Raw genomic sequence first — 13,254 nt, forward strand, 5'->3', positions numbered from 1 at the left:
TTCCGATCTACACTTCAGATCACATTGGAAGTTACTTACCATTGTTTCTCATATCAAGTTAAATGAGTATGAGAAGCAAATAAGGACAGAAAGGTTGAACTAACAATAAATTAAAACAACCTTAAGCAACTCCAATTAAGTAAATTAAGATCAAACAATGAAAGAAATCCTGGGTTCATCCCCTTCACCCATCATGCAAACATATATACAAAAATCTAATATTGCTACTTACAAAATATGTACAACCTATAACTCCACAATTAATTCTTTTCAATGGTCAAGTCCAAAGACATTAACAAGAATGAATGTTATTTTACAAAAGAAAAGTATGTACATATTGATCTTACCCATCTAATAATCCTCTGCATATTCTTCTATTCTTCAATTTAATCATGTCTTGTAATTGACAAGGGAGCAACTTCAGCCAGAGGAGTTGAAATAGGAGTTCGGAGTGGCGAGGTTCGACACACCGGACATGAAAGGTTCACCTGCAACCACTGGTTAATGCAGTCTCCATGAAACATGTGGCCACAATAAGGTAGAAGCTGCAACAAATCTGTGTCCTTGTAATCTGCCAAGCATATTGAGCAGCATGATGTCATTGTTGCTGAATCAGGCTTATGAATCTTTGCTTCGGAGTATAATAGCACAGGATAACTGTTCACAATGGCTTCTTTTTTATGAACTTGGATGGTTAAGTTAGAACCTACCTCCAAGCTGGTGTTTTCAGTGGCACTTCTTTGCCTATTTTGCAAACATCTTCGGCTACAATAATATGTTGTGATACCTATGACAGTGATCACTGCTACAAACCCAATGTATAATCCTACAGAATAATATGCATATGATCCATCCAAGTCTAGTGAATCACTGCTATTAGAATTGGAAGTGTTGTTCATGCTTCTTCTGAGTTGTGGCTATCCCTTTCCACGCAGGAAATGATAAGAAAGCCTCTGTTTTTAAAAGGGGTTCTAGGAAGAGTATGAAATCTTCATTACCTAGAATCCCAAGAAGCTGAATTAATAGACTACTAGAGATGGATTAATAAATCTTTTTTTTTTTTTCTTTTTTTTTCTATTTTGATGGAGAGTGTATTGAGTGAATGATTGGAACATGTGATACTTGGGGAGTTACTATCTGGTGGTGGTAGTACATGTAACTCTTGGAGACACTAGCCAGCTGGTCATGCAACTTGCCATGTTTAAGTCAATGATAGAAAGGAAGATATTCAATTATGATTGAGAGAGAGACAAAAATGAGTGCTAGTTTTTATTTTTTATTTTATTTTTTTATTGTTTTGTGAACTCTATGTGAATCTCACTAAATAGTCATATTTAAAGAGAGTCGGTTGACACTTGCTCAATGATAAAAAATGTGCTGAAAAAAATATATCAAAAAATATATTGCTAACATTTTTATATGATATGCGTACAATATTTGTTGCAAATTTTGACTTTTGCTTTCCATTCATCTGCCGACGTTGTATAAAGATTTGGGCAAAGGTTTCCCCATACGGAACTACGTTGTGTTTGAAAAAAAATTTGGGTGTGGCTATTCGTAATCCTAGGCTTATCTCTGATTAGCTTAACTAGCTAGGTAAATTAATCAGTCCAGTTCTTTATATACTAGAAAAATCAAGGTCAAAATGCTTACTACATTTAGAATTTTTAATACTACTCTTGGATAACGGGATTTTTTAATATTAATTTCAGTTAACTATCTATACATGATCTAATTATGTCTTGACATTTAAAAGTGCTTGATTTCTCAAGTGATTATTGTTATAAATTATATTTGAAATTTCTTTTAATTGATGTCGCAACTGTCAATACATAATTTGACAACAATATAAAAATATTTTATTTAAAAATGGATAATGCTATAAAAAGTTTGAGTGCAGAGGTCATTCACCTGACAACCTTGTATTAAAATTTGGGCAAAAGGTTTCCCCAGATGGAAGTACCGTTGTGTTAAGATTTTTTTGGGTTGTTCCTAATCCTAGGCTTATCTCTGGTTAATTAGGTAATTGAACATGTATTGTTGGGATCTATAAGTCCATTATGTTTTCTTTGGGGATGGAGTCACTATATGGATTATACCCTTAACACAGGTAGAGACCAAGCTAAGTGATACAGTTCCAAGTATGAAGCAAGTAATTAACAATGGGATAGGTGTGTGGATGTGTGACTCAATGTAAATGGACAGAATAAGGATACATAAGATGAGAGATTAGTGTGCCCAGGGGGCTATTTATAGGGAAGGTGATGTGAACCTTGCCCTGGTTGGTGAGGAGGGAGTCAACCCTCCTTGGGATTGGCTCCTGGTGGCAGCTCTGGGCGTGGCAGACGCTGCTATGATAGCAGTGCTGCACCCCCTGTGCCTGGCGGTGTCAGCGTGGGACAAAGGGCAGTTTCCCCTTATGGCATCTGGGGTGATTGCCTTCGGGGGTTAGGGTCCCAAGGTAGGACATTTTGGTGTTTCCCCTGGGAAGAGTCGTCGCGTTGTACCGTTGGAATCTATAAGCCCACTATGTTCCCTTTGGGAATGGAGTCACTATATGGATTATACCCTTAGCACAGGTAGAGACCAAGCTAAGTGATACAGTTCCAAGTATGAAGCAAGTAATTAACAATGGGGTAGGTGTGTGGATGTGTGACTCAATGTAAATGGGCAGAATAACAATACATAAGATGAGAGATTGGTGTTCCCAGGGGGCTATTTATAGGGAAGGTGATGTGAACCTTGCTCTGGTTGGTGAGGAGGGAGTCAACCCTCCTTGGGATTGGCTCCAGGTGGCAGCTCTGGGCGTGGCAGACGCTGCTATGATAACAGTGTTGTACCCCCTGTGCCTGGCGGTGTCAGCGTGGGACAAATGGCAGTTTCCCCATATGGCATCTGGGGCGATTGCCTTCGGGGTTGGGGTCCCAAGGTAGGACATTTTGGTGTTTCCCCTGGGAAGAGTCGTCACGTTGGGAGTCTGGGGATCTTACCAGCTGGTAGGGCTGACGTGGCATGAAGATTGAGATTGGGCCTGGACCTTTGGACCGCTGTGTTGCTGGGCCATCCGGAACAGGAGCCCCCCAGCTTGGTAGCAAGCGTAGGTTGGTGCCAAGATAAATGGGCTTTGGCGACGCTTTGTTGGCGACCGGAGCGATTGGTATAGGCGTGTAGAGGGATCTCTTGATGACTCAGCGAATATTTGGAGTGTGGCGGTTTCGGGTGGGGTTTCCACGGTAAATGGGCTTTGGCGACGCTTTGTTGTCGGTCTGAGCGGTCTGCTAGGGGCTTTTTGGGAAGAGGTTGCCATTCTGACAGGCAAGGTGGCTTTTCGATTTTTGAGGGGCCATAATGATGGGTACTGTCTTTATTGTAATTAACAGCAGGCACTCAAGTGTCACGAGGCACGACACATTAATGTGACGTGAGGGGTGTCTTGTCCCCCTGTAATTACCATCGGGCCCATAATCATAACCGCCCATTACCTGACGGTTGTGCCATGCTACGTTTGAGCAAGGAGGGCACTACACGTGTACGTCATCCTGATCTTTCTCTCCTTATTTAAAAGAGAGAAGGACCTCCTTGAGTACCTTCTTCACGAAACTCAGCCTCCTTATTACTCCTGCCTTGTTTTCTCTCTGTGTGAGTGTTCTCGTGCCGGTCTTCTTCTCTCCATTCTCTGCATTACCTCAGGTACAGTGTTTCTGGCTTCCTCCTTTGATATTTCTTTACGTTTCGTTGGCTTTGTTTCCCTTCTCCTTTTTCTTGTTAGTATATGGATGTCCTAGAGACAATCTTTTAATTAGATTAGGACATATGTGGACCTTTGTATTGTCGCAAATAAATAAAAACACTATTTATCCTATTTCATATTTTGTCTCGATATTACTGTTAATATTTTATATGAGTAACTGGATAAACCCCTTAGAATAAAATAGGTATCTCTTGAGTATCTGTGATGAGATCACGATCATGAAGATTCAAGGATACTGGATATTTATTCCTAATTTTATGTTCCTAGTCTAGAGACACTGAGAATGGGGATCAGTGATCTCGGGTAAGACTAGCACGACTTATCTACTTGTATTCGGGTGCAAGGTAAAGACCTCATTAGCTACAGATATGGAGATGTCTTAGCTACAGATATGGATCTATAAGGGTATAGCTCGCATCGAACAGACCCACAAAAGAGACTCTATGAGGAAATCTCATAGAGAGTATCATTAGAGTAGTCTCTTTATATTTGGGTATGTCTTTCCTTAGACCAGAAGTTATTACCTAGACTGTGTTCTAGAAGGCATGCTTTGACTGTATACCTCGTCTGCCTGAAACATGGAGACTCATAGGTATACTGTTGGGGTTGTCCTGAAAGAGCACAAGGCTAGGGTGATAAGCTGAAGGAACTCGTCAAATCTCTGTGAGAGATTAGGTTATCTGTAAACCGGAGAAATCGGGATGACATTTACAGGGACTCGGGAATCTATGCATAGTAAAAGAGATCATGAGATGATCTGCCTTTAGAGTCAGTAAATTGAAGATTCCCTATTTCGAATAAAGCTTACCCTAAACCGCAAGGGTTGATACGCTTCCTTACCCTAGGTTTTGTGGGAAGGTAACCGAGACGAAAAGAAATACATACGGCAACTATTTATGTGTGATAGGATGAACAAGTCATTAATCTAACTAGCTCTGGGGCAACAAAGCATTGCTAGTGCTCTGTGTTGTCATTAAATGGGTTGTGGGCTTGTTGGGCCCGAGCCCATTTATGTGAGTGGCTATGTTGGACCTAATGGGTCACACACTAACACCTTAATGTCATGATGATATAGCATTAAAGGTATTGGGCCTAATAATGGTTGTTAGCCCAAGATGAAGTTTGGAAGCCCACCTAAGATGGAGAGGGCGCATGGTATTGTTAATGGGCTTGGATGGTCCAAGACATTACTAATTAATTTAATTAGTTAAATTAATTATCAAATATTTAAATTTTGAATTTTGAATTTTGAAATTTGAATTTTGAATTTGAAATTTGAATTTTGAATTTTGAATTTTGAATTTTAAAATTCGAATTTTGAATTGGAAATTTGAAATTTGAAATTTGAATTTTGAAATTTGAATTTTGAATTTGAATTTTGAATTTTGAATTTGAAATTTGAATTTGAATTTAGAATTTAAATGTTTGAACGTTTGAATTTAAATGTTAGAATTCAAATTTGAATTGGCTATGAAAAGTTGTTTCATAACAAAAGGATAAGATGAGATCTTGTTGGAACAAATCCCTTGTATCAAGAGAAGATCTATGGAGATCTCCAAGGGCTGATTTGGGGCGCCATTTTGGTGGGAGATGATTGTCATCTTGTCAAACCAACAAGCTCCAATCAGATTTGGTTGTTGAGAGAATCAGTGAGCTAGTTGGTTCAAACTTGAATGCAACAACTCAAATGTATCTGGACCCTTTTTGGGCTGAATAGGGGCGCATGAATTGGTGGTCATATGATGACCATTGGTTCAGAATTTTGACTAGATAAAGACCTAGTCTTATGAGGATTCAAAGGGGAGGTTGTTGGGATTTTTGAATTGCAACAACTCCACATTTGTCTCACTCACTTGTGCGCCACTTTCATTATAAGTAAAGTAAAAATTCTGATTTGATACACTAATTCTCTCCCTCTCTTGTGCGCCTAGTTGGTGAGTTCCTCCTTAAGGTTTTTCAAAAGAACCTAGCCAATTCTTCAATATACCATTCCCACTCTTGTGAAGTTTTCATGCTGGAGACTTCACTCTTCTAAACACATATACCTAGCCTCCTTCTTCACCTATTGAGCGCATAGCAAGCCTCTCTGTGGTGGTCAATTGGTGGCTTTCAAGAAAGCGTTCTTTCATCTTGATGTGGATGGTGTGGATCAACGTTAGAGGGTTTGAACCCTTCAAACCTAACACTGATCGTCTTGGAGTTTTGAACTCACAAACAAAGGTAACATCACATGCCATAAAGCATGATTCTTGATTGCATGTGTAATTCCGCATATGAAAAATTTTGTTTTTCCCTCTCACATGCTACGGCCTTTAAGGCCATTTTACTTTCAAGTGGTATCAGAGCCTGGTCGCTTTACCATCGGCGGGTGATGGTACTTTGTTTGTGAAATTAGTTTTCTCACTGTCAAAAGGTCTTTTCGTTAAAGATTAATTCCTTGCATGTGGATTTTTTTTACGAACATGTTTAATATGATTATGGTGTTCATATATCTACATGACCTCATAGTTTTGTTTGTTTTGATTCTTTGTGAAATTTTTCAGAAGAAACATTCTTGTGAAAAGGGAATATGATTCTGCCGTGATGTGAATATTCAAATGCATTATTTTCTCCATGATTTTATTTAATAAAATTTGTGTATATGATGATGTATGGTTCGGCCATATGAGTTGTGGTTGAATAAATGGTTTAATTTTTGTGATCTTTGAGAAAGATTTGACAAAGATTTGAATTATGCATAAAGATGCAAAATTCGACCATTGGGAGAAATTTGGAAAATTTTTGAATTTTGATTCTTGTTTTGATATTTTAATTGTTAAATTATCAAAATATATGTGTGGAAATATTTATATAATATTTGATATTATGTGCTTGCAAGCTGTTTAAATTTTCAGGTGCAATTTGGAAGGGGATGGTCATGGTGCCCGAAATTCGAATTTCAAATTTAAATTAATGTGTAATTTTGCTCTATTTTAATTAGAGTTGTAATTTGAATTTTGAATTTTGAATTTTTATTATATGTCCCTCCAAAGATGTTTTGGAGTTTCTTTAATTATATGTAATTAGATAATTAGGCTAGTGGCGTATAGACGACGAGGAGCCGATGCTTGAGAAACAAGATGGACAAATGCACGAGCACCATGACCATCTCAAATAAAACTGTTTTATATGCATGTATGCTTTTATGTTTTGAACGACTAGTATGCATGAATTGGACAAATCGCGTTTGTGTGTATTATTATGCATGTCCAATTACAACTAGTGTAATCCGATAGATGTTTGACATAGGATAACGACTAGCATGATAATAATATAAATGCGTTTGATGAGACCTAATAAACCCCAAATAAAAGGAACCCTTAAAGGAATAAATTATTAAGCATATGATTACCTCCCACCACCGATATTACTCGAACCTCCTCTACATAGTGGTGCTCCACAACTTAGTTGGGACCCACTGTTTCGTTGAGTAAGAGTAGTATTAGAAGTGTTAGACACTTAGGGTGCTGGTTAATACTTAACTGAGACATAAGTTGCAGGCTCAGCCGGGCTTATGTGCTTAGGGTAATAATGCTAGGTTGGTTGCATGAGATGCACCACTAAGTGACAAGGAGTTGTCAACCTAATGTTAACAGAGGGTATGAGATACTGTTGATGAGGATCAATCCATTATTTAAATTAATCTTGTGGTCACAGACAGGGGTTAAAATAGATAATCGCACTCTTAATCTCACTAAGGTAAAATCTAAAAGTAGATTAACCCTAAGTCAAATGGGAAGGGTCATTGACTTAGATAAAATAGTGGAAGGGGAAAATTATTTAAAGTCTTTAATAATTTGTTACACGACAATATATATTAATTAATCTATCTTTACATTTTCAGTTTTTAGTATGACTAATCCACTGTCACTGCGCTCAATACTCGATACGAACAAACTGACCGGTCATAATTTTATGGACTGGTATCGGAACGTCAGAAATGTTCTGCGGGCCGAAAAGGTTGCTTATGTCCTTGACACTGCTTTACCTATTACGCCTAAGGAAGGGGAAGATGGGTTCACGAAATTTGATTTCGAGGCCCACAAGCAACACATGGATGATAATGTGTTGGTTTGTTGCATCATGCTGGCATCCATGTCACCTGAACTGCGTAAAAAGCACGAGCATATGGATGCCCCCTCTATTATCCTGCATCTCAGGGAGTTGTACGATATTAAAGGCAGACATGAGAGGTATGAGACCTTTAGGGAATTGTTCCTATGCAAAATGACTGAAGGCATGTGTTTTAACCGCCATGTGCTGAAGATGATAGCGCTCATTGAGAAGCTAGAGGGTCTAGGGTTCACAATGGATGCTGAATTAATTAATAACTTAGTTCTATCATCACTTCCTCCTTCTTTCAGTGAATTCATAATGAATTACAACATACATGGGATGCTAGTGAGCTTGCCAGAGTTGTTAAGTATGTTAACAACTGCTGAAATGTCTATCAAGAAAGATGAGACACAAGCTCTTCTGATTGGTGGGCCTAAAAGGGCCAAGGGTATGGGCAAGAAGCCTGCAAAAGGCAACTCCCTTATGCCCAAAGGAAAATCGAATAAGAAAAAGGGCAAAGAGAAATGTAAGAGTGCACCCTAGGACAAAAGCGATGTTGTATGCTTCCATTGTGGCAAGAATGGCCATTGGAAGAGGAATTGTCCAGACTACCTGAAGAGTGTGAAGGAGCATGGTGATGCTTCTACCTCAGGTATTCACATGATTGAGATAAATTATTCTTGTGCTAATCCGACTTCATGGGTATTGGATACCGGTTGTGGTTCTTATAATCTGCAATGTGTTGCAGGTGCTTAAGAGCCCTAGAAGATTGGAGAAGAATGAGGTGGACCTCCGCGTTGGTGATGGAGCAAGAGTTGTTACTCATGATGGTGGAGATTGTAAGAACCCACACCGTTAATTAAGGTATTTAATTAATTAATTATGCAAAATTAGGAAATGATTCCATAATTGACCCTAATAATTATTATGAGGCTTTAATAATTATAGTAAGTGAGTAATAATGCTAAGAGTCGCTTTTCAGAAGAAAAGTGCAGATACCGGTTCTGCTAGTCGGTATAAATGCGTGTCGAAAAAGTATCCCGGAAAATTATAATAAGTGTATGATAATTACTAAAATAATATGTAGGACTTGTAAAACGAGTTTCAAGTCCAGATAATGAGAACTGGTGCTAGAAACCGGTACTGGCTTGGAAAAGCGCGTACCATAAATGTGCTCAGAAAATTACGAAAAAAATATGATAATTCTTAGAAAAATGTCTAGTTTCAGAATCCAAAATTTGGGATTAAAATGCTAAGCGTAGCAATTAAAGTTAATATTGTGTGTTTAAGTGCGTTTGGGCTATATATACTCCTTTTAAAGGGCACAAAGCCCTAGATACCAGACTTTGAGCGTGAGTTGTTGGTGGAGGCTGACCAGTTTCTGTTCCTTTGGCCTTCTCCCTCATTCTTGAGCCAAGTTGTGACCTTTATTGGTTTTCTTCACCCTTTCTTCTTTTATACACTTGGGTGGTGACTTGTGAGTGTGGAGAGTGGGCTTGGGGGAGTGCTCAGCCACTGTGTGTGAGGTTTTGAGGCTGACTTGGGTTGGTTGTTTGTGGGAGCCTTTGTTTTGGCATTGTGAGGTCCAAGAAGATTCCTTTGTGTTGAAAGGTCCAAGCTTGTTGATCCATTTTCGTGCACCTTGTTGAGTCAGTCTTGAGGGGCTGATTGTGAGCTCCAAAGAGCAACCTCTTCTTCTGTTTTGAGCTGGGGTATGTGTACCAACCTTTGATCATGAGTTTAATGCTTAAAAATGAAAGCTTGATGCATGTTAAGGCTTAAAGATGATAACTTGTTATTGGGTAATGTTGAACACACCTAGAAATGCATGTTTAGGTGCTTTAAATTGTTAAAAACCCAACCTTGGAAGGATATCTTCACGAAATGCATTTTCTGCATTCTGTCGTGAAATATCCGGATATGTGCCCGATGAATATCCGGATATGTGATATCCGGATATGGGTTTTGAGTATCCGGATAATAGATATCCGGATATGGGATTCTGGATATCCGGATATTGCATATCTGGATATGTCCAGTGAGATATCCGGATATTGAATATCCGGATATGGTCCCGAGGAATATCCGGATATTATGGGATTTCGAAGAACAGTAGCTGTACTGTGAGGACAGTAGGCTATTGGGGGTTTGGGGACCCTAGATTGATGAAGTTGAACTTCTGTTTTAATTAAACTAAGTCAGAATCGTTGTGATTAAGGACTTATGGCTTGGTATGGAGCCTTAAGACGTAAAACGTAAGGAAAGGCGTTGTCTTTAAGTTATATGCTTGTGTTGCATTATTATTGATATAGTATTGGTCCATAACAGATTGTGAATCTGCTGTGTTTGGACTTTGAGCTGTGGACTCTTGGCTTTTGGAGTTAGCTTGCAAGGTAAGCTTTCGTGTCCTCGGTTTAGCCATGTTGTGGTTCCACCATGTCCCATGGGGGTATGGTTTATGCATGGTGTGTACATGCTTTTGGATATTTGATATGTTGATTGAACTTTACATGTAATGGCTTTTAATATGCATGTGTTGTTTCATCTTGACGGGAAGCCTGAGTATGTAGCGCCATACAAGACGGTGTACCGGGGTGAATGCAAGTTGTACTTGCACGGTGTGTAGGTGATAGACGTATACCTGCACTGTCTCTGGCTAGTAGATTAGTATTGACACACATGGCATGATTATCTGCTGCATTGCATTGTTTTAGAAATGATAAATGATAAACTGTTTTTGAACTTATATTGCACATGTAAGTGAGCTTGGGGTGGAAGATCCTTGAGGACTCACTGACTTACTGAGATTTCTAGATTAGAGATCTTACCCCACGTTTGGGGAATGCTTATTTCAGGATCAGATAGTATGGGTATTGATGCCTCAGGCGGCAGGAGGCCGGAGCTTAGCTGATTATGTTGTTTCTGCTTATTTGTTAGCATGACTGGATATTGATGTTAATTATGTTTTATGCCTTTTATAATTATGTATTTGTTGAGATTGATGTTGGGCATGTTGCCTTATTTGAGTGAGCATGGGGATTGTCCATGACACTTTCTGTTTGTACTTGTAGTTTGGAGTTGTATAAACTGTTAGATGGTCCGGTCTACGTAGTTGTAGTTCCGTGACTAGAGCCACACTTATATTATCTATGTCATGAGGTATTTCAGTTAGCTGTTTTATTGTAATTACATACAGGCGATGTTTTATTAATTGATTATTAAGCAAGTTGGTAATGTTAATGGCATCATAATTGAAAAGAAAAAGTAATTCCGCATTTTTAATTAAGCGCAGCTTAATACGATATTATGATAACATTACCGGATATATACGAGGTGTTACATTTATGGTATCAGAGCAATGGTTCGAGGGAAAAGCCTGTATGTATTGCAATTGCTAGGTTGTTTGGTTGTGTCTGTCTTTGTGTTTACTCTGTCGAATTTTATTATGATGTTGTATATGTGATCACATTGCGTAGGCCTGATCAACTCATAATTTGTGTAACTTGTGCAGAGTCATGGTAAGGTCCGGGAGAACACGAGAGACTTCTATGGATCAATTCGATCCTATCGTGACTGCATTGGCTGAGATGCAGGCGGCTAGGTTAGTCGATCAGGAGGCCACTAGATTGGCCAACGCAGCAATGATGGAAGCTGTTCGCGAGGCGAATTGGATAGCCGCAGCTGAGGTTCGTGAAGCGAACCGGAGGACCACAGAGGAAGTCCTCGAGGCGAACAGGATGGCGAACATGACGATGATGAGAGTCATGTTGGAGGAGATGAGAGCTGGTCCTACTATTGGCCAGGCTCCACCACCACCGCCACCGACTCCACCTAGTGTTCAGGAGGAGAGCCATAGTCACATCGGCAATGCTAGTCATGCCGCTGAGACGGGGGAGCCCCTTGTGGGGATTGCTGAGGATCGTGATGTGATCGATCGCCGGCTGAATGCTTTCAGGAAGCATAAGCCACCTGTGTTTGAGGGGTCTCTGGATCCTATTGCTGCTGCGAGATGGCTAGAGTCGCTGGACAAGATATTTCGGGTTATGTAGTGTACAGACCCACAAAAGCTGATGTTCTCGACCTACATGCTGGAGGGCGATGCCCATGAGTGGTGGACGCACATCTCTCGTGCTTTTGAGAGGCAGGGTCGTGTCATGACGTGGCCATTCTTTGAGGAGTGCTTTCTGGTCCGATACTTTCCCTATGATGCGCAGGAGAGGAAGCAGGGAGAGTTTGATCGTTTGGTACAGGGCTCGATGTCTGTTGATGAGTACCTGGCTAAGTTTAATGAGCTAGTGAAGTTTGCACACTTCCGGATGGTTCCTCCTACTCCATTGTTTCTGGCAGCTAAGTTCCGCAGGGGACTTAGTGACGTGATTGCTGAGCATCTTGCTGGTGCTGCTTCGAGGGACTTTGGTACACTGGTTCAGCAGTGTAAGGACATCGAGGATGTTTGCGTGGCAAGCAAGGCCAAGAGGGCCAAGGTTGAGGAGGGCAAGGGAACAGGTGGTTCCACTCTTGCTCCTACTTCTTGGAAGGACAAGAGGTTTGCTGATAAGGGCAAGGGAAAAAAGTTAGCGATTAGGCAGGCGCCTGGTCAGTTCAAGAGAGTTGTTTCACATCAGGGGAGTTCTGCTAGGCCTCCTACCACTCCGAGATGTTCGGGATGTGGGAAGGAGCATGTGGGACGCTGTGCTACGGGGCAGTTGTTGTGCTTCAAGTGTGGCAAGGAGGGCTACTTCTCTAGAGATTGTCTGTCGTCGACGGCGAGAGCTGCAGCTGTTCAGGCAGTTCCTTTGCAGATGGTTCCGATGGCATCTTCTTCGGCACCTGCAGTGCCACCTTCTGTTGGGAAAGTGTATACACTGGATAGGCAGCAGTCGGACCGCGCTCCGAACCTTGTCAGAGGTACTGTGTCTATTGGTGATTCTTTTGTCGATGCTATCTTTGATTCCGGGGCTATTCATTCGTTTGCTGCTACCCCGATTGCTTTGGGGCTTGAGTTGCCCAGTGTTGTGCTTTCTCCACCGTTGCAGGTGACTACCGCCACCGGAGAGATTTGTGATTCTACCACTGTACATCGCGATGTAGCGTTTCAGTGGGACGGCCGTGAGTTCTCGGTAGATCTGATAGGGTTGCCGATGGCCAACCTTGAGATTATTCTGGGCATAGATTGGTTGTCTAGAAATTGTGCATTGATTGATTGCTGTGCAAAGCGCGTGGTGATGTCTCCGTGTGATTCCACAGCTAGTTCATCGCCATACATTTCACTACTGCAGGCCAGGAGAGCGCTGCGAGCAGGGGCATTGGGTTATGTCATGTTGGGTGGTTGGTGAGTGGGACACAGGAGGATATCATTGGCATTCCTGTGGTGGGGGAGTTCCTCGAGGTGTTTCCTGAGGAGATTC

This window comes from Gastrolobium bilobum, unplaced genomic scaffold, assembly GCF_033153095.1.
Source record: "Gastrolobium bilobum isolate Gb01-03AN ecotype WA unplaced genomic scaffold, APGP_CSIRO_Gbil_v1 utg75920, whole genome shotgun sequence".
NCBI lineage: Eukaryota > Viridiplantae > Streptophyta > Magnoliopsida > Fabales > Fabaceae > Gastrolobium > Gastrolobium bilobum.